At 45.7% G+C, this 25,884-nt stretch overlaps 1 long non-coding RNA gene across 2 annotated transcripts; it reads right to left on the reverse strand.

Moving 5' to 3' along the window:
* Window positions 1-319: 319 nt before the first annotated feature.
* On the reverse strand, window positions 320-16,271 carry LOC120812794 (uncharacterized). Of its 2 annotated transcripts, XR_013454759.1 has the most exons (3): window positions 11,889-14,558; window positions 8,991-11,809; window positions 320-1,766 (listed from the first exon to the last, which is right to left on the reverse strand). It is a non-coding gene; the product is annotated as an uncharacterized LOC120812794 (long non-coding RNA). The 2 variants fall into 2 exon arrangements; XR_013454758.1 differs by having other exon boundaries at window positions 8,991-16,271.
* Window positions 16,272-25,884: the final 9,613 nt, after the last annotated feature.

Consider the following 25,884-nt stretch of genomic DNA (forward strand, 5'->3'; position numbering starts at 1 on the left):
GACTTTAATTGTCACGGTTTTCATTGATAAATGGTAAACGGACATGGAGTTGTCTTACTTTATTGTACCTTTCTAGTCTTCAAACCAATCCAAACGCTCATATGGTGAAACAATAGGGGGCAATTTGGGAGCCTGGGATCAAACTGCAAACAATCCACTCTACCTGTGAGCCACATTCACTCGCTACGATACCCAACGTAACAAATAATAAAGTGAAATGGCTAAAAGAGCCGAAAAATGTCTTAAAAAAAGTAGAGGTGTGGTGGAAGATTTTGCACAGACAATCGTTAAGTAAGAAACAAAGGCTCTGAGTCAAGTATGTCTTTTCTCCGTTTATTTCCTTGCAAGGGAAAGAGGGTCACAACAGCTACGTGGTCAGTAGACTGTCAAGAACCTCCTTTTTTGCCCCCAACACATCGAGGCAGTTCTTATACCTAAGTTTAGATATCGGTGGCGTCAACAGAAACCTTGACCATCTTGTTGAGTCTCTACAGCCAGGGTACAGGGAACATCTTGTCCATGTAAGACACGTCAGTTCTTTGACCGTGTCCTTGCTCTCCCAACATGCTAAAACAAAGGTGGTCATAGACATAACGAACACTCTGTTCCATCTCATCTTTTGATTACATAATAATCACACACTATGCATCAATTTAGAATGCCTACTCTAAAAATTTACCATCTGATATTTACCACATCAAATATCACAAAACATGAACATCTGAATATCGCTCACAAAACTTTACCTGCCACAGAACAAAAACTCCCTAAAAAAACCCTCTGAAATGGGGGAAAATAGGAAGAAATCTGTTAGGAGAAGAAAAAGACTGGAAACCATCTCACAGGATTTGAGCGTTACACCCCAGATGTCATATGTACAGTATTGAAATAAAAAAGAAATGAAAACATATTTAAATCACAATACCGGAACTTGATTCCCTATCACACCATACAGATATAGAATATGCTGTCCCGGCATGCGGGTCAGTGCTCGCTTGGTGCGGTTGCGAAGGGTCGAGTTAGAGTGAGTTGAGTTGTTGCGTCGGTCAATTAAGTCGTCTAAATGTTTCTAGATGGAGGACAAAATATGGAATCAACACAAATAAAGTGACACCTGCAAATAAACACATGGTTACACGAGTCCCCCCCAGTCGTCTGAGGGGGTTCCATGAGCGCTGTCGTTCCATGATAAGAGAGAACCACTCTTTAGGTAGCGGACTGCGGAATCACAAAAAGATGCTGAGATACAATGAAACTGAAGCAAGCAATAATATGAATAAAACTGTCGTGGCGCAAACGACTACTGTGTCTATGTGGAGGGGTCCTGGCCGTGTTCTTCTTCTTGTGTTGGTCCGCAGGTACACGTTGGGATGTGGCGTCTGACCACCTTCTTTTTTGTGAGGCATCCGCGTTGTAGACAGTCAACACAGATCACAATGCACTGTGTGTCTGACGGTCAACTGCCCGTCCGTGGTCACTGGATCGGTGGTGTCGGTTGATTGACACTTGTTGTGGAGGTAGGGGCGCCTGAGCCCACTGCTGGTACTGGATCTGGAACCTTCTTGCAATGGGATGCGTGGACCCAAGTTGCCCTTTCAGCTACCTTGACCGCTGTTTGGGTGACCAGGAGAATCTAGAATGGACCCTGCCACCGTTTAGCTTTCCAACTTTCCCTCCTGAAGTCCTTCACCACCACGAAGTCACCTGGTTGCAGTCGGTGTAGTGGACCCGTTGCTTCTCTCGGAAGTGCAGCTACAACCTGTTTTCTTACATCAGACAAAGTGGAAGACAGTCGAATGCAATAGGTTAACATGCCATTCTCGCACATTGTGGTGGAAGGGAGTGGTGTTCCTGGAGCTTCCACAGCTATATGGGGAGTGTAGGATATTAGAAACAAATATACGACTCGGTTCATAAAATTAATAAAAATGCATATAGTGTACACCAGAATACAGCCATGATTCTGAAACTGTGTAATCCATAAAGTAATGACAATATTGTAAAACCACTGTAAATCTGCAACTGTAATAGAATAATATTGATGCAGTTATGATTGTATTTGATGTAATGTAATCAACTGGAATGCATGCATGTAATACTTGCACAACAACTGATATTGACTAAGGATCATTCGAAATCCCGAATTACATTGAACTCACCAGAAGACCACTCCCAGAGGTGTGGACACTGACTTTCACACCTTTAAGCATTGTTATAAATACCTGTAGCAACCATTGTTCTCGAGTTCACTGGTGGAGGCGACAGACGGGCACTAGGGATGGTCTGACCTGGGGCCTGTTGGTCGCTGAGACCAGCGGCTCCTCAGCTGAGATGTTCTTTTTACCGCAACGCCATCTCCTTTATTAAATACATTTGATTGGAACCTTTCGATCAGCGATGACCTCTGTCCGTCCGGCGTTTCTTCATTTTTGAACACAACAATTTGGTGACCCCGACGTGATGGAGAGCAATGGACGGACGGAGGAACAGCTGATCTGAACAAAGCCCAGCGATCGATTTTCTTCACTCACACGGCGCCATCGAAAAGGTAACCGGCAACCAGTTGTTTTTGAACACAACAGGAGGAACTGCGAAAAGGATTTCAAATGGGCTTAGGTTGTTGCGTGTTCGTTTCCTCATCCGCATGTACATCAGAAACCAATGGCAGTGCTTTTGTCCACGGTAGACCTGTGTCTGTGCAACATTTGGCCAGTTTTGTTTTCAATGTTCCATTCTCTCTCTCTACCGCTCCTCCACTAGCTCGGTGGTATGTGCAGTGTGTTTTTAAGTCAATACCCAGGTATGCACTTAATTCTGCGATTGCTTGGTTGACAAAATGTGAACCATTGTCGCTAGAGATTTTGCTTGGGATTCCCCAGCGGGGAATGATCTCTGAAATCAAGCCTTTAGCCACTGTGGAGGCTTACTGGCACTGCATGAAAAGTGGGATTTTCGGCAGTATGCGGCACTGTAAATTGTCGTGGAATTTCAGGTTTGCGGCAATTTGCGGGCAAAGCCGAAAACTGCCAGAAATTGTCAGAAATTGATGTGGGCCTCCCTTGGCAGTTGTCCCCCCATGACCCCTCTCCTCCTAATTCTAGGGGAGGCTTTGACATGTAAATGAAAATGCTGTGAGCTAAACAAATGCAAATCAGGGTCGCAGAGGGAGTTTTAGCCCAGGTGACATTTTTTTAAAAGGTAAGAAAATCTCTGGTACAAATAGATCAGGCTCAGTAGCCTAATTATAGACTCTTACATTTTAGCTTGAATTGATTTATTTAATTCAAATATGCTAGATTACTGTGTACGCCATTAGAAATGGCAAATGTTATGTAAAAAAGATACAAAAAATAACTTCTTTAAAAAATTAGTTTTAATCAAGGTAAAATGAGCATTCCATGTAAACAACATTTGAATCAGCATGAGGGGTCTGCAGAGATCACAGTCTCCTAGAGCTCAACTACAGTGCATAGTGGCAGGACTACAGTGACCTTTTCTTTGGTCTTACTTAAATGCACAGAGGATATATTAACCACACATCTTCTAGCAATGCGCTCAACTGGCAGAAATGATGCTGGGTATGACATGTCTGTTCCCTGCAAGCACCAAACTTCTATTGGCTTTCCATAAAAATGTCTGTCCGGGTGGAGATGAAGCCAGGAAACGTGTGCACGAACATGTTTAAATGCCGTACCCTTTGACACAACATTAACAACTATAAACCGCTTTATAATGAATGGCTGGTCGCAGTTCTGCTAGAGGGTCAAGGACGGGTTCCTCAAAACTGTTAGTGTTTCCACACCACTTAGCATGAACACATGCTGACCTTTATGCTCTCCATCTATCAATTGAGTAAGTTAAATTCATATATGTTACCCGTTTACATGTCATGGCAAAACATTCAACCTCAGTGACACAAGGGTACATCTGATGATACATTGTCAACATTGCATGTCTGTCAGACTCATCCAAGAGTGTCTGGTGGAATGGAGAAAGAGGCACCACTGTACAGTTTTCTAGGGAAAGTCGTTCTGCTGACACCAAAACACTGCTTTACATAAAGCATATCAGCTGTTTCAAAGTCCCAACCATTTGTCTTCCTAAAATACTGGTCCTTCCGTATAACAATAACCTCGTATGTGATTGGAGGACCCTTTGACTCCTCGTCCAATCACGTGTGAGGTCATAGGCATGACTGATACAGCAGTACTTGCAAGACGAGCATACAAACAGACACGTGTGTGTTACTATATTCAGAAGAACTGTATCTCCAGTTACTTTGTTTGGTTTTTGCTGCTTCGTGAATAATAGCTGGACGACGTCTCGCGCTCAACTCGCCTTCAACTCCTCTCCGCGGTCACCAACTTTCCCCCAGTCCGCAGACAGACGAGAAGAAGCTGCTGAATGCTCTCAGTGGATTGTCTCGTCAACTCCAACAACAAACTGCCGATATCAACGAGCGGTTCGCTCCACTGGAGCAGTCGGGACTCTGCGGGTTTCTGTTCATGGAGGAGAGGAACCGACTCAAAGAAGAGGAGACGGGCGCACAATCCCAAGATAGCGGTAAGAATACGTTCGATGACTGCAAGCTAAGCTAAAAGTAGCGTAGCCTAAAACGAAAGCTAAGAGTAGCCTAGTAGCCTTACAAGTGAGCAGAAACAGCTTTATTAAAGTGTGTTTTCTTTGCCGTGTCGTTTACAGGAAGCGGTGCGCCGTCTTCACAACTCCGAGACGAATTACAGGCGCCACGAACCGGAGCAAGGGTCAGATTTAAAGAATATGCTTTCATTCTGCGGTATAAGGGAATATACACGTATAGATACCGATCATAACTGTACATTTTGTTTTCACAGACTAATCTCGCCTCATAATGAGACGGTGACCTCGTATTTGCTCCGGCAAAAGTCCAGATTTAGACGACGTCATTGTGTGTAAGTGACACTGTTTACTGTTTCTCCTTCTTTGTTAAATGTTACTGTGACTTGCGTTTGATTTTTTTTAATTCATACCACACTCATTTAATTATTTTCCAGCCGCCTGTGAGACGTATTTTGAGACGGGACGCAGGAGCTTCAGGTTCAGCCGGAACACTCATTGCCTGCGGAAGCTGCGAAGGATTCAACGCGGAGTCGAGCGAGAAGAAAGAGGGTCAGAGTTTATTTGCTGACTTTTTTCAGGTGCATTGATAGATGTGTTGTGTCCATACGCATCGCATCGCACAGTACTGATTCATTATTGTTTTTACAGCTGCTGGAATCGAGACAAAGTGTGCTGGCTGATGACGAGGTGGAACTCTGGAAATCCGACACCGTAGAGCTCACGTCGGACGAAGGGGACGGCGTTGTTGGCGGGGTCTCGGGGTGGATTGTACGGTCGCCACACACACGAGGCGCCTGCACAACAGACCTGCCTCGGAAAACACGGCGCCAGTGACGGTCTACAACCCCGAGGAGGCAAACGGACAGTTTACTGAGCTGTAGTTTTTAAACCGCCGTTACCCAAGTGTGGGCAGATCCTCACTTTGTATATAGTTGTTGATTGTGTGTAAATGTTACTTTTCTCTATAAATTCATTGATGTCCTGGTTGGTATCCTAATAATAGTGTAGTAGCCTACATAAGATAACCATGAAATGAATATACAGCATAATATGAATATATAAATATATATAAATAAAATGAGGCGGGTGACCAGTAGCGACAGATCTGCCAACCAATCACGAGTGATTGAAAGTTGTGGTTTCATCCAATCATGATCAAGGAAACTCAAGCCTTGTCTGCCCAGGTGTGGTTTTGCTGCCAATCACGAGTGATTTTATTTGTTAGTAAGTTGTGGTTTCATCCAATAAGGAGTAAGGATATTCAAGCCCGCTCGGCTCGGCCACCCGCGGTTTCGCTGCATTCATATGCTAATTCGGGCCATTCGCACCTCCGCCAGCTCTCCACCTACGTCATGGTTCGTTTCCGACAATTTGTGGCACAGACAAACGCGACGTGTGCGGCTTGCAAATTGTCGGAAATTGTCGGAAATTAGGGAGATTTCCGGGCGTTTACGGGGACGAAAATCTCACTTTTCATGCAGTGTGGAGGGAAACACCTCAACCCATTTGGACCACATGTCTACCATTACAAGACAGTGTTTCTTACCTTCCGATGGGGAGAGTTCCACAAAATCCATCATTACATGTTCAAACGGTCTTGCAGGCGGTGGATGTGCTGCGTGATGTGACACCTGTACTGAACGACCTATATTGTGAGTTGCACATGTTATGCACGCTTGGCAGAACCTTTGTGCGTAAGCTGCAAAGCCTTTTGTGAACCATGTTGCATCAATGATACTTAACATTCCCCCTTTTGACACGTGGTCTACCCATGAGTCAATTTCGCATAGTGGGGGAAGAAATGTTTAGGTAAGCATGGATTACCATTCGGACCATACCAGATGCCGTCTATGAATTTGGAGTCGGAGGAGAACCAAAAACGTCTCTCATCTGAAGTAGAGAGGGACTGCACGGCTGCAAGAGAGGAGGGAAGAGAACACATGGCAGGAACTGGGCGTGATGGTTTGGGAAGAGGACGTCTAGCAGCCGCTTTTGCAGCTAAGTCTGCTCGCTCATTCCCCTTTGCGATGTCATGCACATTTACAAACGGCAATAGCTGTTGGCAACAAAATGGCATCCAATAGTTCTGCTATAAGAGTGTGGTGTAACACTGGTTTGCCATCTGATTTGAGAAAATGTCTGTGTTTCCACAGCGCGCCAAAATAATGCACCACGGCAAAAGTGTATTTGGAATCAGTGTGAATGGTTGTCGTTTTATCCTTAGCTAGTTTACAAGCTTCTGTTGATTAATTCCGCGCGATTAATTCTGCTGCTTGGGCTGAGAAGCACTATCGAACGCGACTTGACACTCTGGGGTCCACATAAAGTCGACTTTAGGGCTAAGCAACCTGGTCAACGGTTCGACCACAGACGAGAAGTTCCTACAAAAAGCTCTGTAGTAACCAGCCAGACCGAGAAACGAGCGCAACGCTTTACGAGTGACTGGAACTGGACTTGAAGAAATAGCTTCTACTTTTGCTTCCACTGGACGAACTTGACCTTGGTCCAACTTGATGGCCTAGATAGGTCTAGAAAGTGGCCTTTCCAAACTCACATTTAGCGAGGTTAATGGTAAGGTTGGTGTGGGCAAGGCGAGAAAACACTTCCGAGAGGGTGAGCATGTGACTCTCCCAGGTATTTGAGTAGAGAATGAGATCATCCATATAGGCATTACAGTTTCTAACACCGGCTAGCACGGTGTTTATTAATCTCTGGAAGGTAGCAGAACCATCAGACTTCTTTTCCACAAGACATGGAGAACTCCATGGACTGGAACTAGGCTTGGCAAGGCCATGCTGGAGGAGGTACTCTACCTCACCTTTCATTACTTCACGCCTCATTACATTTGCACGGTACGGATGCTGCTTAATGGGACGCGGGTTTGTTAGTTCAACATCATGTTTTACTTCGTTAGTTCTGCCTGGAACGTCACTGAACAAGCTTGGAAACTGCGTAATTAACTCTATCACGTCCTGCCTTTGGGCATGGGACAGATGTGGTAAGCAGGTAGGTAATGCCTCAATCGCCTCCGAGTTAGTGAGACGGGATCCTGGATAGACGGGACAACGCGGCCGCACATCGTCGACGTCTGGTAAAGGCATAGGGTCAGACACAGTTAATGCTACCACTCCAGGCTGAGGTTTCCCAATAACTGAGTGCGGTCTGCACCCCCTAGCAGTAACCTCGGAGTCTGGGCCCTTATTCCTGGCATGATAAAGTTTTAGCATGTTGATGTGGCACACACGTGTTTTCCTACGCCGATCAGGGGTGCTTAGCACATAGTCAGTGTCACTGAGCCTTTCGTGAACCTCATATGGCCCTGAGAACTTGGCGGACAACGTGGTGCCTGGTACTGGTAGTAGCGCCAAGACACTGAAGGTACGTTCCACAGCGGAACGATCGTAATTCCGTTTCATAGCGGTTTGTGCGGTAGTCAACATGTGCTTAGCGAGGGCATTAGCTCTGTGCAGTCGCTCGCGGAACTGACTAACATAATCTAGCACGTTTTGTGCGGGAACGCCCTGCAACGACAGAAACTGGTCATGCAATGTTTGCAGAGGACCACGGAGTGTATGTCCAAACACCAGCTGGGCAGGGCTGAATTCTAGTGATTCCTGTACAGCGTCGCGAGCAGCGAACAAAACGAATGGAGTGCTCTCGTCCCAGTCAGTGCCATTGTCATGGCAATGTTTCTTAAGCATAGACTTTAACGTCTGGTGCCACCGTTCTAGCGCACCCTGTGACTCAGGATGGTATGCAGACAAAACAACATGGCGTACATTGAGCGTCCCTAGTATCTGTTTAAACAGCCTGGACTGGAAATTAGAGCCTTGGTCCGACTGTACTACACGGGGTAAACCGAAAGTTGAAAAGAATTTAGTTAGCACCCTAACTATGCTCTTTGCAGTGATGTTACGGAGTGGGACAGCCTCAGGGAAGTGAGTAGCGGCACACATCATCGTGAACAGGTATTGTTTGCCGTTCTTAGTGCGTGGCAAAGGACCTACGCAGTCGATAATCACTCTGCCAAAAGGTGCTTCAATCACAGGTATGGGATGTAGAGGGACAGGGGAAACTTTTTGGTTAGGCTTCCCGGTCATCTGACATACATGACAACTACGGCAAAACGTAGCTGTATCGGTCTTCAACCCAGGCCAGAAGAAATGTTGCAACACTGACTGATAAGTCTTAGTGACTCCTAAGTGGGCTGACCATTTACTTTCATGGGCGACCGATAAGACATGCTGTCTGTAAACTGAAGGCACTACAATCTGATGCACTCTTTGCCAATCTGCATCTGGAGTTACCCCTGAAGACCATCTCCGCATTAACACACCATTTTCTAGGTAAAACGCTACTTTTTCACCGCTTGCTGTATTGCTGTCACTCACCACATTCCTGAAGCAGGCCCGTAAGGTTGGATCCTCTCTCTGAGCCACGGCCAAGCGTTCTCTTGTAGCTGGCAGTGGTGGGGAGGAAGGGGACGTTTCGGTCTCGCACTCCACCAACGCTGGCTCCTTCACTGGAGTTGGATCAGCGGTCTGAAAAGGCTCACAAAACACTGTATCAGCTAGCGAAATATCCGACTCGAACGCCAACTGGCGTGCCTGCGCACGAGTGACGACACAGGCCGGAAATACTTTGGGTAACTCTGTGCTGCAGCCAGGAACCCTTGGTACATCGCACACTTCCAAAGTTGGAGTAACATTACCCCCGGCTATGTCATTTCCCAGGAGCAGCACAATACCCTGTATGGGAAGTTCATCACACACTGCTACTGGGAAAAACCCATTGACGAGATCAGACTAGATTTGTACCTTATGCACAGGCCGAGGCACATATCCCATTTCAATGCCTCTTAAGACGGACGCGAATCCACAAGTGGATTCAGCTGAAAAGGGTAACGCAGAAGCCAACACCACTGATTGGGAACAGGCGGTGTCTCGTAGCACTTTACCAGACTGCTGGTCTGCTGGCAATCCTGTCAGTGAAATAAGGGCTTCGAGTACAAATGGGCAAAAACAGGAATCAACCTCACTTTGGTTGTCACAGTTTAGTTTAGGGCTTCGCAAATCGTTATTTAACCCGACACCTTTGGGCTGATGCACATGCGATGACAGCTGATCTTTGCGTTTCAAAGTCATACAATCAGCAATAACATGTCCACTCTTATGACAATAAAAACAACGGCACTCTTCTTCCTTCAGACTGGGGTGCCTAGGAGGATTAGACTGGTTTAGATTTCCGCGGCGGGCACTGTCTACAACCTGAGGAAAGGCTGGTTTGTGGATTAGCATGTACTCATCCGCTAACGTAGCTGCAGCAGATAACGTTAACACTTTTTGTTCATTTAAGCTCATTTAAGCTTTAAGCTCCTCTACTAAGCAAAGTTCCCTAAGTGAACCCAGCTACACTAGATGACTCAAGCCACCGGTCAAAGAGTATGGTTTCTCTCGGGCAAACTCTGTGTAACGCTGCTGGTTTCTTATGTGACCGGAACTTTTGTCGGTAAGCTTCGGGCACAAGCTCATAAATTCGCAAGATTGCTGATTTCACTGTCTCATAGTCTGTACTATCCTCTACAGAAAGGGAAGCGATAGCCTCCTCTGCTTTGCCTTGTAGCTTGCACTGCAACAATAAAGACCAGACCTCAGACGGCCATTTTAATGCCAAGGCTATTCGCTCAAAAACCTGAAAGTACGAGTCCACTTCAGCTTCTCGGAAGAAAGGTACTAAAGCAATATTTTTGCATCAAATCCTGGACTTACCGAGTCCAATTTGGATGAGAGGGGGAGAGAAGCTGTACCACCAGAACCCACGGCCCCACCAGCCATGGCTGCGTTGGCGCTCTCGAGCTCTAGTGTCCGCAGGCGCACCGCCTGGTCAGCCTCAATCTCCATTCGCCGTACTTCGAGTTGGAAATGCATCTGGCGTTCCCTGTCTTGTGCGTCATACTGGAGGCGGGCAAGGCGAACCTTTAGCCGCGCTCCTCCTAGCGTTTGAGCACTACTAACAGAGGAAGGATCAAACCTGGGCAGGGTGAGAGGAGTCGCAGGCCTCTCACCTGCTCTGTCGGTATCCGATACGTCTGTAGCATGGTCAGGGGTAGGCGTGACCTCCCCTTTGGCATCTGAACCAGCAACATGAGCTCTTTCTCTGGCAGCTCTGGCACTACAATTATCCCCCTCTTGACTAATGCTAACGATAGCATAGGTTTTAACACCCTTTTAAGAATAGTTTTGGGAACCGAGATGCCAAAGTGGGCTGCTAACTGGAGCAAATCATCTTTCCGACACACATTAAACTGCTCCACTGAGGGCTGGCTTAGGAAAGCTTCAAGGTCAAACTGGGCAGCAGCCATGAGTCCCTCACTCAGGCAAGCGGCACCTCATTACCGTACTCCGCTCCGGCTAGTCACACAAATTGACTACGCGACCAATCTCTGCCAATTGGGATTCCTCTAGAAAGGGATCCCGGACGAGCCCCCATATATGTTACAACCCCCGGGTGGTCTAGGGGTGAGGGGACCATAAACATATGGGCAGAACCTGGTCGGTTGTAAAAAGGTAGTGTTTATTTGCAACCAGAGGTAGACAGGCAGGTAACAACAAACAAAAGGAGAGTGGATAAGGGTGCTGTGAAAAAGTCAAACCAAGTTAAATAAAAGAGATCCCCAAAAGGAGGACTATGCCTGAATATTATATTTAAACAAACAGTAGGCGCTTACCAAAAAACACAAAGAGCACAGCACCCACTACACCTATGAAGCTAACAGGCACAAAACTACGTGTGGTGAATCAGTACCGACTCTTACCCTAACTCCCCCCTTTTTGCCAGCCCCGTGCTGGTAAAAACACACAAGAACCAAAACACAGTACTTGACTCAGTTGCACTCAAATACAAACACAGAAGGCACACAAGTCAACCTGCCATGACGAGCTGCCCCGAGCCACTGGTGGGCTCTCCTTAAGAGCTGGTGGTAAGGCTGAGGTGGCGACATGCCATTGGATGCGCTGGGACAGGGTGGACCAATGGGTGGACCTGTAGTGAGCCTGACAGAGCTCCACCGAAACCAGGAAGTAGGCGGGGCTTCAGTCCACAGGGCCGCACAGCCTACTTGGTACAGGCAAGACAAGACAGAAAAATACAGACAACGGTGACAGCCGTGACAGGTGACATGGAAGAGGGCCGGAACACAGAACAGCTGAGTCTGAAACAACAGAGAAACCCACAAGATTAGAACCAGTCAGGGGATCCCGTGAAGCATACATTACGTCAACATACATTACCATGTCACTGTTGAGCAGAGGTGTATCTGCGAGGTCTGGTCGAGGTGTGCACTGAGCTTCCAGCTCAGCCAAACAATTATGCTCCTCTCCATCCCCCGGAGTGGGGAGAAGAGATGCAGGATTGAGGACATTGCAGCGTTTTACTGTAACATTCGGCTTGTCAGGAGACATGTGTGATATCGAAGGTAACGCGCTGCAGATAAATGCTTCTGTTCGAGAAGAATTAGTGAAACCGAATGTGGAACCAATAATGTTAGCGTAGCATAGCCTACAATGTCACGAGAGGCTGTAAGAGCCTTTTCAGCGGCTGCCACAGCTCGAAGGCACTGTGGTAAGCCTGCTGCTACCGTATCGAGTTTTGGAGAAATAAGCTACTGGTCGTTGTTTATCGCCATGGGATTGTAGAAGCACTGATGTCATACAGCCAGAACGTTCGTCAACGGTTTGTGTGAACGGTTCGTGAGGATCAGGAAGACCCAAAGTCAGAGGAACTTGTAACGCGCATTTCATGTCCGTGAAAGCTTGAGAGGCTGCAGGGAGCCACTGAATTTTATCATGCGCGCTGAGATTTTTCCCAATGTGGACAGAGGTTGCTCGAGCTGGGAGTAATTTGGAATAAATGACCTACAGTAGGAACACATGCCCAAAAATGACATCATCTGTTTCTTGGTTTGTGGTTTGGGAAGTGTTACAATTGAGGCAATGCGTTTTGGTGATAGTGTCTTCCCTTCAACGGAAATGTTATGGCCTAGGAAATGAACGTTCTGTGAAACAAACTGTAGTTTGGATAGGCTGGCCTTGTGTCCTTCCGCTGCTAAGTGTTGAAGCAATTTGAGTGTGTCCTGTTCACACTGCTTTTGTGTTGGAGCTGCAATTAAACAGTCATCAACATACTGCAAAAGAGCTGTTCCTGGAGACAAAGTGAGGCTCTCCAAACTTTCCCTGAGTGCCTCGTTGTAGATCGTAGGTGATTCTGTGTAGCCCTGACACAAGCGTGTGAAAGTGTAAGGCTTGCCATTGAAATTAAACGCAAACCAAAACTGACTGTCAATGTCCACAGGGACACTGAAAAAAGCATTTGAGAGGTCAACCACGGAAAACCATCGAGCATCAGGTGGAACCTGTGCCATAATGAAACATTTGGGGCTCGTGCGTGGACGGCTGCATTAACTGCTTTTAGGTCCTGCACGAAGCGCCACTCAGTTGGTTTGCCTGCATCTCTGATCTTTTTAACTGGAAAAATAGGTGTTCTTACCGGCGAGTCAGGACATGGAACAATGACTCCGGCCTCTAAGAGGGAGTTGAACACCGGTGTTATGGCCTCTTGGCGCAGTGGGTATTGATGTTTGTGGGGACGGAAGTCTGATCGAGGAGTGATGACCACAGGTTGACATTTTTTGATGAGTCCCACGTCATATTTATGCGCTGCCCACAAGGTGTCTGGAACAGAACTGAGGGCAGGAGAAATAGAGGAGACATTAGTCAAAAATGTATCAGTGTGTGTGTCAGAAAATATGTTATTTTCATCCATGACATAAACAGATCTGAGAGCAGGTGTGCAAAATGCGAATGGCTGTTTAAAGAAGCCTGTCGACGGAGAGCGCATCACAGGTGGATCTGGTGTAGCCTCCCAATCTGCCAATGCCTCGCACGCCGCGACAAAAGGTCCCATATCTCTCCATTGGTCTGTTGCTGCTTTAGACAAGGAGATGTGTGGGAAAGAAGAGTCCACATCAAAGAGGTGCTGCTGAGAGGGGGTGAGAGAAACGGAAACAGCACATTTAAGTGTGGACCAAAACAATGTCATACATGCAATTTGATCATTCAGATCCTGTAGAAATAATGCATCATATTGCTTATCTGGCCCATGTGACACATGAGCAGTGCAGTGGAGATATGAAGCATCCATGCACTCTGCCTCAGGCTGGACGCGTGATGCTGCCAGGTGGGACAGTTCTGATTGTGAGTCAACCGGAAGCCACCACTGGTACACAAACATTGGATCACTTATAACTGTCTTTGCCATCTGGTCAATGGCTCTGCATCTCACCACTTGCAACCCTGTAGGAGTGGAGATGAGGCTAATGCCGAAAGAACACATGAGGTCTCTGCCCATTAGATTAATGGGACAGCAAGAGGACAGCAAAAAGGAATGTTTTACTGTGATGTCTGGTTCAGGGTCAGTTGAGTCAGTGTGTGTACTGGTCATAGGTGCCGTAAATCTCTCTACAATAGTCATCCCTGAAGCTCCTTGTGAGAAAACCGGTTTTCTGACCTGGAAAATACTTTTGTTATATTACAGAATGTGTAGCCCCCGAATCAACCAAAAACGATAAAAGTTTCCCTTGAATTTGCACCATAGTGGTGGGCATATTTTCAAATGATTTTCCTGAAAACTTTGCATATGTGTGTTTAAGTGAAAGCTCTTGTTGTGTTCTCAATTGCTCTGCGATGTCCATGAGAGCTTGTTGTTGCTCTGGTGTGTGTGTGTGAGTGCGTGCAGGGAGTTAGTGCAGAAAGCGTTTCTTCATTGCAGGCTGCGGTGTGTGTGTGTTTTACTTCCCTTATCATGTGAAGCCTCAGCATGGTTGCCGTCTCCTCACATGCAGCCTCCTTCTCCCCCGCCTCACGTCAATCTGTGCCAATGTCCTTGTGCGCCACAGCGGAAACACGTATCATTGTCATTGGGGGAATGCAGCTGTGATCCCTCCTGGTTCCAGGAGGAGCGTCCCCTCGTCATGCCCAGACCACGCCCCCTGAATCCGACCCATTGGTTGGGATCCCGTGGGCGGTCTTTCTGGCAAGTTGAGTGACAGCTTGGAGCATAGTCAGTTGCGCGAGTTCAATCTGACGTGAACGCCTTTTCCCCTCGTGGTCAGTTCTCTCTATGTCCATGGATTGCGCATGCGCAGCATGTTTCTTTACATCCGCGAGTCGCGAGTCTTCCATTCCAGCCACAGAACGCTGCACAGTCATTTTTATGTCGGGCAATAGTCTATTCATGAAAGCATTCTTCAGGTGTGATTCCCACGTCCCCCAGAGCGTCTCCTAACACGGCGGGTTGTTGAATGCCACTGTTAAGATTAAACACTGTGAGAAGTCTTTGGTAGTAATCATGGACGGACTCACCCGCTGCCTGCTTGGTATTGTTGATGGGAGTCATATCCACTTTGTCAGGGAACAATGTCTTTATGCCGTCGCTCAAAGCCGTGAGTGCGTCTCTGTACGGCTTATTTTGATTTGTACTCCAATCAACGTCGGCCGCACTGGTGTCTCCTGCAACCAGCTGGTTGAGCTTTTGGTAGTGAGTCGGACCCACGTGACTCATTAGAACACGTCGAATTTCAGCAAAGTTGGGCAGGAATTGCTTACAGAAGTCCATGAATGCTTCAGCAAACACTTTTCCCGAGTGCTGTATCGGCGGGAGATGAGCCATTGCAGCTCTCATGTCCGTATCAGTTCAAGGCCGGAAAACAAGTATGGGACCTGAGTGTCCTGGTACTTGAATCATTGGGGTTTGGAGCACAGATTTTGCATCTGGGGGAACTCCCTCAGGGGCGAAAGAGGGGGAAACAACATCTGATGTAGATGGTTGCTCTGCAATCAGTTTGTTGATGGCAGAAGTGTCCCCTCCGGTTGCTCCTGGAGAGCGAGATCGAGTGAGGAGAGCAGCCTGTCTCTTTTCCTCCTCTTCGCCAAGGAGTCGTTCCTGTGCTGCTTTCACTGCCGCTTCCTTTTCCTCCCTCTGCCGGGTGTAGTGAACTTTTTGAGCTTGTGACCATGCAGACGAAGGTTGCTGGTTCGCAGATGAAGCAGGGTACGGTGGTGGGCATGTGTTGAGGAGAGGGCCGCCAGCCCCTGTGAGACTCGGATACAAGGGAGAAGAAGCACATCGGCCATTTTGTTCAATAACATTTGGATCTGATTTTTCAACCAATGTGGTTTTTGCGCATGTCAATTCTTTAACTATTTGTTTCCTTTCTCTACATTCACATTCATCCTCCCACCATTTTAACCATTTACTTTGTTTCTCAATGTCCTCCAAGTCTTTGCCTTTTATCACCCTCTGAGTTTTTATACCCTTCTCTTTTCCCTCTAAGCCTGTTCGTAACATGCTCAGTTTTATTCTACTGAAAGAACCATTTGCAGGGAACCCAAAATCTTTTGACCACTCGGGCAAAAACTCTAGAGATTGATCTCCATATTTCCTTCTCATCAGATCCACAATGGGTCCCACCGGAGAACCCATTTCCTTTTTACCTTTACCGTGTACACCACCCATCTTTCAGGCGTGGTGAAGTATACTTTTTATTCCTTAAAATATAGTCGTCACTATGAGTCTTGATTTTCTTTTACGTAGGAAAAATACAAGTTAAAACCCAACCAGAACTATTTATTAATAAATATAGGTCAAGGGCGCAAATATCTGTTTTCAGATTACTGTCCGAAAACCCCGATATTGTTCCTGTCTTCCTGTTAGGTCAAGGGCTGAGATTTTGCGATTTCAGTGAACTCTCAAAATCCCTCCTATCTTCCCCTTCGGTCAAGGGTCACAATTGTCAATTGCCCCTGTCTTCCCCTTTGGTCAAGGGTCCCATTTATGCGATTTCCAGATAAATACGCAAATTGCCCCTGTCTTCCCCTTTGGTCAAGGGTCACAATAATGAGACGTACGTAAGTATGTCTTTTCTCTGTTTATTTCCTTGCAAGAGAAAGAGGGTCACAACAGCTACGTGGTCAGTAGACTGTCAAGAACCTCCTTTTTTGCCCCCAACACATCGAGGCAGTTCTTATACCTAAGTTTAGATATCGGTGGCGTCAACAGAAACCTTGACCATCTTGTTGAGTCTCTACAGCCAGGGTACAGGGAACATCTTGTCCATGTAAGACACGTCAGTTCTTTGACCGTGTCCTTGCTCTCCCAACATGCTAAAACAAAGGTGGTCATAGACATAACGAACACTCTGTTCCATCTCTACAGCTATGACGCTGGAAACATCTAATCCAAGTGGGAGACATCAGTTCTTATGTCAGGGCCTTTGTGATCTAACCACTTGCAACTAATAAACTGGTTATACAAATGAAGCATTTAAAAGGGTCACATATCATTTTCCCATTACAGAGGGAAGCGGAGAAAAGCATGTGTGCTACATGGCCCAACCTAAAAAAAACATCACTCATTAGCCAAAAAAAAAAAAAAAGTGTGGAAATTCTTTGAGTGTGTGAAAAGTGTGCCTCTATAATAAAAGGTCCATCCTTGCCACTATTGAAGCTCTTCTCTGGTTGCAGTTGACCTAAACCGAGTCCTCAAAAATTCACTTTTGATTACCATCGAAGGTCTAAAGCCACAGCTATTCAAGACATTCTTATTTTTTATCCTATTCCGATACTCAACATTTCATCCCATGCAGCACGTGATGGGAGATCCCAGCTGATCCCAGTTGATCTTTGTTCCTCATGTTCCCAGATGTCCTTCGTTGAAGCCGCATAAAAGCACCTGCACATGCAACACAACTGACAGTATAATAAGATAGAGATTTACAGAATGTATATCTACAGCATTCTAAAATGTAAAGCAGATGAATATAAAGTACATTGGTTTTCTAATTACCTGGAACAGTATGCAATTTAAAGTTTGTCTTCGGCCAATAAATGTAGGGAATAAGATAGTGGAAAGTAGAGAATTGCATAACAACGGTGAATAACACTTCCATAGTTTTTGTAAGTCTTTGTCACTGGCAGACACTAAAACCTCTCCAATGTGAGTTTACACAGCGTGGATACCATACCTTGTTGATGTCTACCAAGTCGGTTTATTTCCCTGAGGCTTCTGCAGGGAGGGCGTCATAGAGGAGATCTTTGATAAAAGACAATAAGCAAAAGTTTATATTTATTTTTCAATTCAATACAATTTATTTCTTATTGCCCAAAATCACAATTTACAAATTTGACTCAACAGGCTTTTGAGAACGTTGTTGAATGCTATAAACAAAATTCATTTTCTAAACATCATATTATTAACCCAAAGAGCATGTGGAGCGGAATTTTTGCCATCTGGTGCATCAACAGAATTGATATAGGAATTGAACAGACACTGAGCTCACATTCACCTAACTGGTATGTAAGAAATTGCAAGTTGTTATGGTAACAACACACGCCAGTGAAGCCATACACACTTCCAGAGTAAAATATACACACATTTCCCATTATTATGGATTGTATCATTACTTTTACTAAAGTAAAGGACATGACTATTTTTTCATTCCCTGTCTCTAAAGTGTGAGTCATGCTTTTATGTCATGCTTAAATGGATTAACTCGGACTAAATCCTTTACTTTGTGATGTTTTCACCACTGTAATCCTCACAAAGTTCTAAATTCATATTCCAAAAACAACAAACTCAACCTCAGAAGAAAGCAGCCTCTTCCTACATGACATTAAGGTAATGCATGATGAATCCCACCTCAGCTATGCCACCACACATGCTTTTTTTTGTCTGCTTGCGTGGGTCATGTAAATCAATATGTTTCTCAAGCTTTGCCATTAGCAGCGATTCCTTTTCATTCCCTTTTTCTCCATCAAACCACACTAATCCTGATTTACACAGTTTAAAACCTTGGCCGCATCACTTACCTTTTCAGGAGATAGGGTAATTAAATTGGTACTTTTTACAAGTCGTACTTAATAAATCTGAATAAATTAACAAGGCATTACTAAGACCGCTACATTCAATTTGCATAGTGTGTTCAATGAATATGCAACTGCAAGTGAAAAGGTCTGCTACTGTGAACTCTTGGAATTAGCATAACTACTTCCAGCATGTTTCTCAAATAATGCTCTCATTTGCACATCACTGAGTTGGCTAATTCTAACTTCAGTGAGTGTAGCCTCATAATTAAGACTCTCGCTTTAATTTTTAATGAAGTTTATGTTACATCAATCCTGACAGTAATGAGAGGGACATGGAAACAAAAAGGCTGCTAATAATTAAATTCACCAACCAGTTTGAGGCGTAGTTATTCCTGAGGAGAAATTACATGACTAATTATTCATTTCAAATTCATACCATTCCATGAATATGAGACGCACGTAACGGCTTGTCTTGGTGCCAGTTATGCTGAAATGCAAAATGCCTTTTCACTGCTCCCGTCACTGGGAGGTCTCACGCGGATTTTAATGCACAATTAATCATGTTGACATTCACGATTAAATGCTTTTTATTGGCCAAATTTATGGGACCATATTACCTGAGTTGGTTTAACGCCTGTGGAACGCCAGGGAGATGAGGACATAAACAGAGTAATGATTGAATAACGAAGCTGATTTCGGTGCCGACTTTCAGCACTTTAATTGGACCAAGAAAATTCTAACCTTAAAAAAGGCGGTCTCTCCCTCCCATTCATGGATGATGACTGTTATGTCCTGACTTTATCGCAGGTGCTTGTCTAACCCACGTAGCACAGACAACGACGTAGCGTTAACGGTTTATTCAGACATCACGTTACATTACAGAGGTAGCCAAACGAGAGTGAGTTCCCGCCCGAATATTACTCAGAATAACCCGGTGCTTCATTACTACGGAAACAGAGTAAGCCCAAAATACACAACATTTCCTCCCCTCTTACAAAGAACATACTTCTGTGAAATAACCATCAACTATATAATATTGCAAATGTCTGACACATCAAACATTAAACAATTTTGAAATAATGAAAAAATGTACAACACAGGTCAGCATTCTCTACCTAGCTACCTGGGGGTGAGGGTGGACTACCTCAGTCCCCTGACTGTGCCCATGGGAATTATTCTATACCCGTAACTTGGGTCAGTCAATAACCAAATCTCTATAAATCCAGGCGGACAGGAGGCCGCCGCTCTCTGGTAGGGTATCTCCTCTCCCCTCGAAGACACATTACTCTCATGGTCTTCCAAAGCTGAACTTGATGCAGGTGCTACTGTAAGGGGCGGTCTCTCCGCGTCTGCTACAGCCGCATCCTCCACTGGAACAGTTGGGTCCTGCACTTGTGAGGGTAGATAAACCGGTGTAGTGACAGGCACATCTAGAAAATTCCCCCGTGGTGGCATCGCCGGCACTGACGGAGTCTGCAGGACTTGATCAACGTGTCTTCGCCAAACACCATCAGCTGTCTGGACCGTGTAGGACAACCGACTAGGTTCGCCACGGTAGTTTCTTACCAGCACAGGTTCTCCTGCAGTGAAAACTCTTCCTTTGCCCTTCTGTTCCCTGTACCCAACCTGTTTCTCTTGTTGACTTTGGAAACTGTCCTTCACTGATGAGGGTTTTAAGAGGTCAAAGGTGGTGCGCAGGTCTCTCTTTAACATTAGGCTAGCAGGAGAAGCCTTGGTGGTTGCATGTGCACTGTTGCGGTAGGTCAGCAGGAAGATATGCAGCCTCTGATGTAGTGTTCCTTGTCCCTGTGATGATTTCAAAGCATGCTTCATGGTTTGGACAAACCGCTCAGCGAGACCATTTGTTGCGGGGTGGTAAGGAGCTGACTTAATGTGTTGAACTCCATTAGCTTGTAGAAACCCGGCCATTTCTTGGGAGATAAATTGGGGTCCATTGTCAGAGACGAGCTGTGCAGGTGATCCAAACCGACTAAACATTTCCCCCAACTTCTCAATAGTCTTCCCTGCCGTGGTTGATCTCATGATAGCCACCTCCGGCCATTTGCTGTGTGCATCAACAGCAATAAGAAATATTCTGTCCTCAAATGGTCCCGCAAAATAAATATGCACACGCTGCCATGGTCCTTGTGGAAACTCCCAGGGGTGAAGAGGTGCGGGTGGAGGGTTGTTTCTGACTATTTGGCATGATGAACAGCTTTTGGCAAGCTCCTCAATTTGGTTATCCATCTTAGGCCACCAAAAGTAGCTTCTTGCTATTTACTTCATGCGTACTATTCCACTGTGTCCCGAATGTAGCTGCTGCAGCACTTTTGTGCGAAGTGACAAGGGAATGACGACCCTCCTCCCCCACATCAAACACCCAGACTGGACCGATAGCTCCAACCTCCTTCCGAGGAAGGGTTTCAAGTTTGCGTCATCACCAGCAGGTCGGCCCTTGACATGATGTCCAGCATAGCAGACAACACTGGGTCATTTCGTGTCTCCTTCTTAACCTATACAGCTGAAACAGGTGCTTTTTCTACAGCCCTGAAGTAGAATATGTCCACTGTGTTAGACTCCGGCTTCGTGACAGGTAGCGGAAGCCTAGATAACCCATCCGCAGTGCAGTGGGAATCTGCCTTACGATATTTGATGTCATATGTATGTGCTGACAACAACAAAGCCTACCGCTGCAGTCGGGAAGCGGCGAGCGATGGTATACCTGTGTGTGGACCGAGGATGGTTGTGAGGGGTCTGTGGTTAGTTAGTAGTGTAAACCGTCTCCCATATAAGTACTGATGAAATTTCCGTACTCCAAACACAATGCTCAGTGCCTCCCGTTCTAGCTGAGCACAGTTAGACTCTGCCTTGTTTAATATTCTTGATGCAAAAGCTAAAGTGATTTCCTCACCACTTGGTAAAATATGAGAAAGAACAGCCCCTACTCCGTATGGGGAGGCGTCACAGGCGGGCTGTAGCTAAAGTGATGGGTTAAAGTAAGTCAGGACCTCAGACGACGTCAGCACCTTTTTAGCTTTTTCAAAAGCCTCCTGACAGCCAGCCGTCCACTTCCAATTGATCTCTTGGCGCAGCAGTTCGTGCAGCGGTTATAGCAGCGAAGATAAATTGGGAATGAAGCGCCCGTAGTAGTTCTAGCTGGCTGACGTTTTGGGGGGGAGGTGCATCCACGATTGCTGCTACTTTGGATGGTGCCGTGTGTAGCCCATCTGCACTAATAACATGCCCCAGATATTCCACTCATGGTCAGAAGAAGTCCCATTTCTCCTTACGAACTCTCAAGCCGTAGTCCCTCAGTCTTTGGAGGGTAGCATCCAAATTGCGCAGATGTTCGTCATCGTTAGTTCCGGTGCACAAGATATCGTCGAGGTAGCACTGTACCCCTGGCAATCCGCTGAGGATCTGATCCATCGCTTGCTGAAAAAGTGCTGGGGCTAAGGTGATGCCAAAAGGCAGTCATCTTGCTGAATTTTTTACCCCCACTCAGCCCAGAAAACAAGTCATCAATTAGGGGAAGGGGATATTGCTCTGCTAGTAACACAGGATTAAGCGTTACTTTAAAGTCTCCACATGTCCGAATTCCCCCGTCTTTTTTTGGTACTGGAACGATGGGCGTGGCCCATTCACTGATCGTCACAGGCCACGCCATTCTTGACCAGGGCATCCAGGTCCGCTTCCACCTTGGTTCGGATTGCATATGGCACTGGTCTAGCTTTCATGAACACAGGCTTGGAGTCAGCTTTGACATGTAACTTCACAGTTATATCCTTCATGCTGCCTAATTCACAGCATGTCACTTGTCACTTTGTCACTTGTCACTTTGTCTCTTGTCTGTTACTTGTTTGTTAGTGCACTTTATGCTTAATATTTTTCTTTAACTTTTTAATATTTAAAATTTTTTAACTTTATTCCCTTGTTTTATACTAACCCATAGCCTTAGCCTTATTCTACTAACCCATTGCATTAGCATTTCATTCCACTTTATTTTATTACTTGTGCACTGTTGTCTTGTCTGTCTACTGTCGCGCACTAACCGCCAAGACAAATTCCTTGTATGTTTGACATATTTTGGCTAATAAATGTTTCCTGATTCCTGATTCCTAATTCTTCACAGAAAACCTCTGCATTTTCTCCAGTATCTCCTGTAAGGGAGTGAGACTGTGTGACAGCTTCCTTACCATCTGCCAGTCAAGACGAATTTCACGTAGCCATGCGCGTCCCATTATAGCAGGATGATTCCCCTTGGTCACATAGACTGGAAGCTCTTTTGTTTGTCCATTGTAGATGACAGTCACATCTGTCATCCCTTCCATGTGCACCCGGTGTCCGGTATATGCTTTAAACACAGTGTCTGATGGCCTCAGTGGAAGGTGCCTCATGTATTTCTTGTAGACTTTGTGCGACAGTAATGATGCCTTAGAACCTGTGTCTATCTGCATTTTTACCGAGTGCCCTTCCAACTGTAGCTCAGCCCAGTAGCCATCTGAGCTCCCTTCCATACTCATTATCCGCACAGTGTTTACTTCTTCTGCAGAGGAATCACTACTCTCATTTTTGTGTTGTACTGTGCGCACATGTCTTTTCTGTTTGACATTTTCTCTTTTGTTTTCTATTTTTGAGCCTTTGCAATTGATAATCAAAAGTTGTTTTCATGGGCTTAGTTGGGGGTTCGCTGTCTTGTCTTGATTTCCTGTAGATACACGCTCTACAACATCAGGAGAATACGTCCCCTTCTCACTCAGAAGGCAGCGCAGGTACTGATTCAGGCTCTTGTCATCTCCCGCCTGGACTACTGCAACTCCCTCCTGGCTGGTCTCCCTGCCACCGCCATTCGACCTCTGCAGCTCATTCAGAATGCACCAGCTCGACTGGTCTTTAACCTTCCGAAATTCTCCCACACTACTCCACTCCTCTGCTCTCTTCACTGGCTACCGGTGGCCGCCCGCATCCAGTTCAAAACATTGGTGCTCACGTACCATGCTGTGAATGGATCGGGTCCAGCTTACATCCAGGACATGGTCAAATCCTACATCCCAACCCGCACTCTCCGCTCTGCATCTGCAAAACTACTCGTTCCTCCCTCACTGAGAGCAAAACACTCGACTAGATCACAACTCTTTGCTGTCCTTGCGCCGAAATGGTGGAACGAGCTCTCTGAAGACACCAGGACCGCAGAGAGCCTTCACATCTTCCGCAGCAAACTAAAGACACACCTATTCAGACTCTACCTCGACTAAACACTAACAAATTGTAGCACTTAAATTGTACTTGTAACGTCACTCATCTATAGCAAATTGTAAATTGGCTTATTTGAGGAAATTTCACTTTCTTGTTTCTTGTTCTCCTGAGTTTTTACCCTATGATTGAATGCACTTATTGTACGTCGCTTTGGATAAAAGCGTCCGCTAAATGACATGTAATGTAATTTAAGAGTTAGGTAAGGGGGGAAGCAGGATGTGCCGAGCAGGCAGGCACGAGTCTGACAGGATAGGGAGTCAGTTTCTGTCCTGGCTGAGGAATGCAAGGTCTGCGGTTCAACTAGTAGATTTGCCAGCCTAGGGGGGGTTTAGAGACATACCAACACTATTCAACATACACACTCTGTTCGTTGATGTTTACGTTAAGTCAGGAGTCCGGACATTCGATGTGACCGGATCTTTAGATGCGGGGGGTGGAAGGTCCTCCTCTACGCCAGTTTAGGGCCAATAGAAATCTTTCCTTCTCTGTCTTTCAAGGGTTATAAAACATGATGTTCTTGCTGATGTTAGTTAGTTGTTCTTCCGGCCTGTGTGCTGCCTGAACTGCTCCTGCCTTTGCAAACGCAGCGCTGATACTTGACCTGTGGTCTGACAAATAAATCTCCCAGAACGAGAGAAGTTGTTCGGCTGAATTTTTGATAATCCCGAACAGGCTCCAATTCTTGAACACGTATTCTTACACCAGTGCTCGGATTACTTCTGCATGCCCGTTCTACGTGGCCTTTTTTTCCACATTTATGACAGTCCAACTCTTTAGCCCAGCATGTAGCTGAAAGGTGTCCAGATTTACCACAGCGAAAACATGGCCCTTGCACGTGTGTTTTATCACTGACAAGTTGGTGTACTCTTCCTGTAGCATTTAGTTGTTGGGCTTCCTTCGATGCCATTTCCATTGACAAACTAACATCATGGCTTTTTCTAGCGTCAATGTCCTTTCTGTGAGCAATCTCTTCTGTGCTGCTTCATTTCTTAGTCCACATACCAGTCTGTCCCTAACACATCTCCGAACTCACAGTGTTCAGCTAACTTGCGTAGGGCTGCTATAAACATAGTGACAGACTCACCCTCTTCCTGGCCACGTTTGTGAAATTGAAATCTTTCTCAATTACCAGTGGCTTGGGTGAAAGGTGCTCTGCCAGTATGTCCACTATTTCCACGTATGTTTTACTGCCTGGCTTTACTGGTTGTAGTAAATCTCGTAGCAGGTTAAAGGTTTTTGGTCCCATCACACTCAAAAAAGTGGGCACCCGTTTCTCATCGGTTATTCCATTTGCCACGGCAAAGTAGTGCAAACGCTCCGTATATGAGCTCCATTGCTCGAGGCTCTCATCAAAGGTGCCGATTGAGCCAATAATTGCAGCCATTTTAAGCCCCTTGCTATAAGTGCTGCTTTTCCGTTGCTCACAACCAGTGCTGTAGTGGTAAAATTAGAGGTGGATTAACTCTGAATTTTGTGATCATACAGACCTCGACGCGATGCAATGCGATGTAACGCGATGCGATGCAACGCGACACAAAGCGTCGCGACTCTGTAAGGCTGTCCTGGCTATATTGCATTATGTTTTCTGTCCAGATATGTGGGTGGCATCTGCTCTCTATTTCTCCTCTCACTGTGTCTTCTTCTTCCTCTGTATCTCCCTCTCCTTCAGATTCTAATTCAGATTCTCCACTCTCCATCTCTCCTGCCCCTGTTTCTTCTCTTACTCCTCTCTTACTACCTGTTTCTTCATCTCCTCCCTCTATTTTATCTTTCTCTGTCTCTCCTTTCTCTGTTTCTTCATTCTCTGTTGGTCTTCTTTCATTTCCTCCCCTTTCCTCTTCTCCACTCTTTGGTTCTCCACAGCATGTTTTTTTCAAATTGAGAACTGACTTGTTTTCAAATAATCTATGTTTACAGTGTATTTCACTTACAAGCTACTCTACACCTTTCATGACTTCAAATAATTGATTAAGCATATAGGCCTATTCAGTGAAGAAACAGCTTTGCTCTCCGCTCACGTTTTCTATGAGAGCAGGACATGATGAAAGTAAAAAACTAATATATTTGATTTTGACCGCGGAAATGGAAGATTCTATAGCTAAACTAAAAC

Source organism: Gasterosteus aculeatus, chromosome Y, assembly GCF_964276395.1.
Source record: "Gasterosteus aculeatus chromosome Y, fGasAcu3.hap1.1, whole genome shotgun sequence".
NCBI lineage: Eukaryota > Metazoa > Chordata > Actinopteri > Perciformes > Gasterosteidae > Gasterosteus > Gasterosteus aculeatus.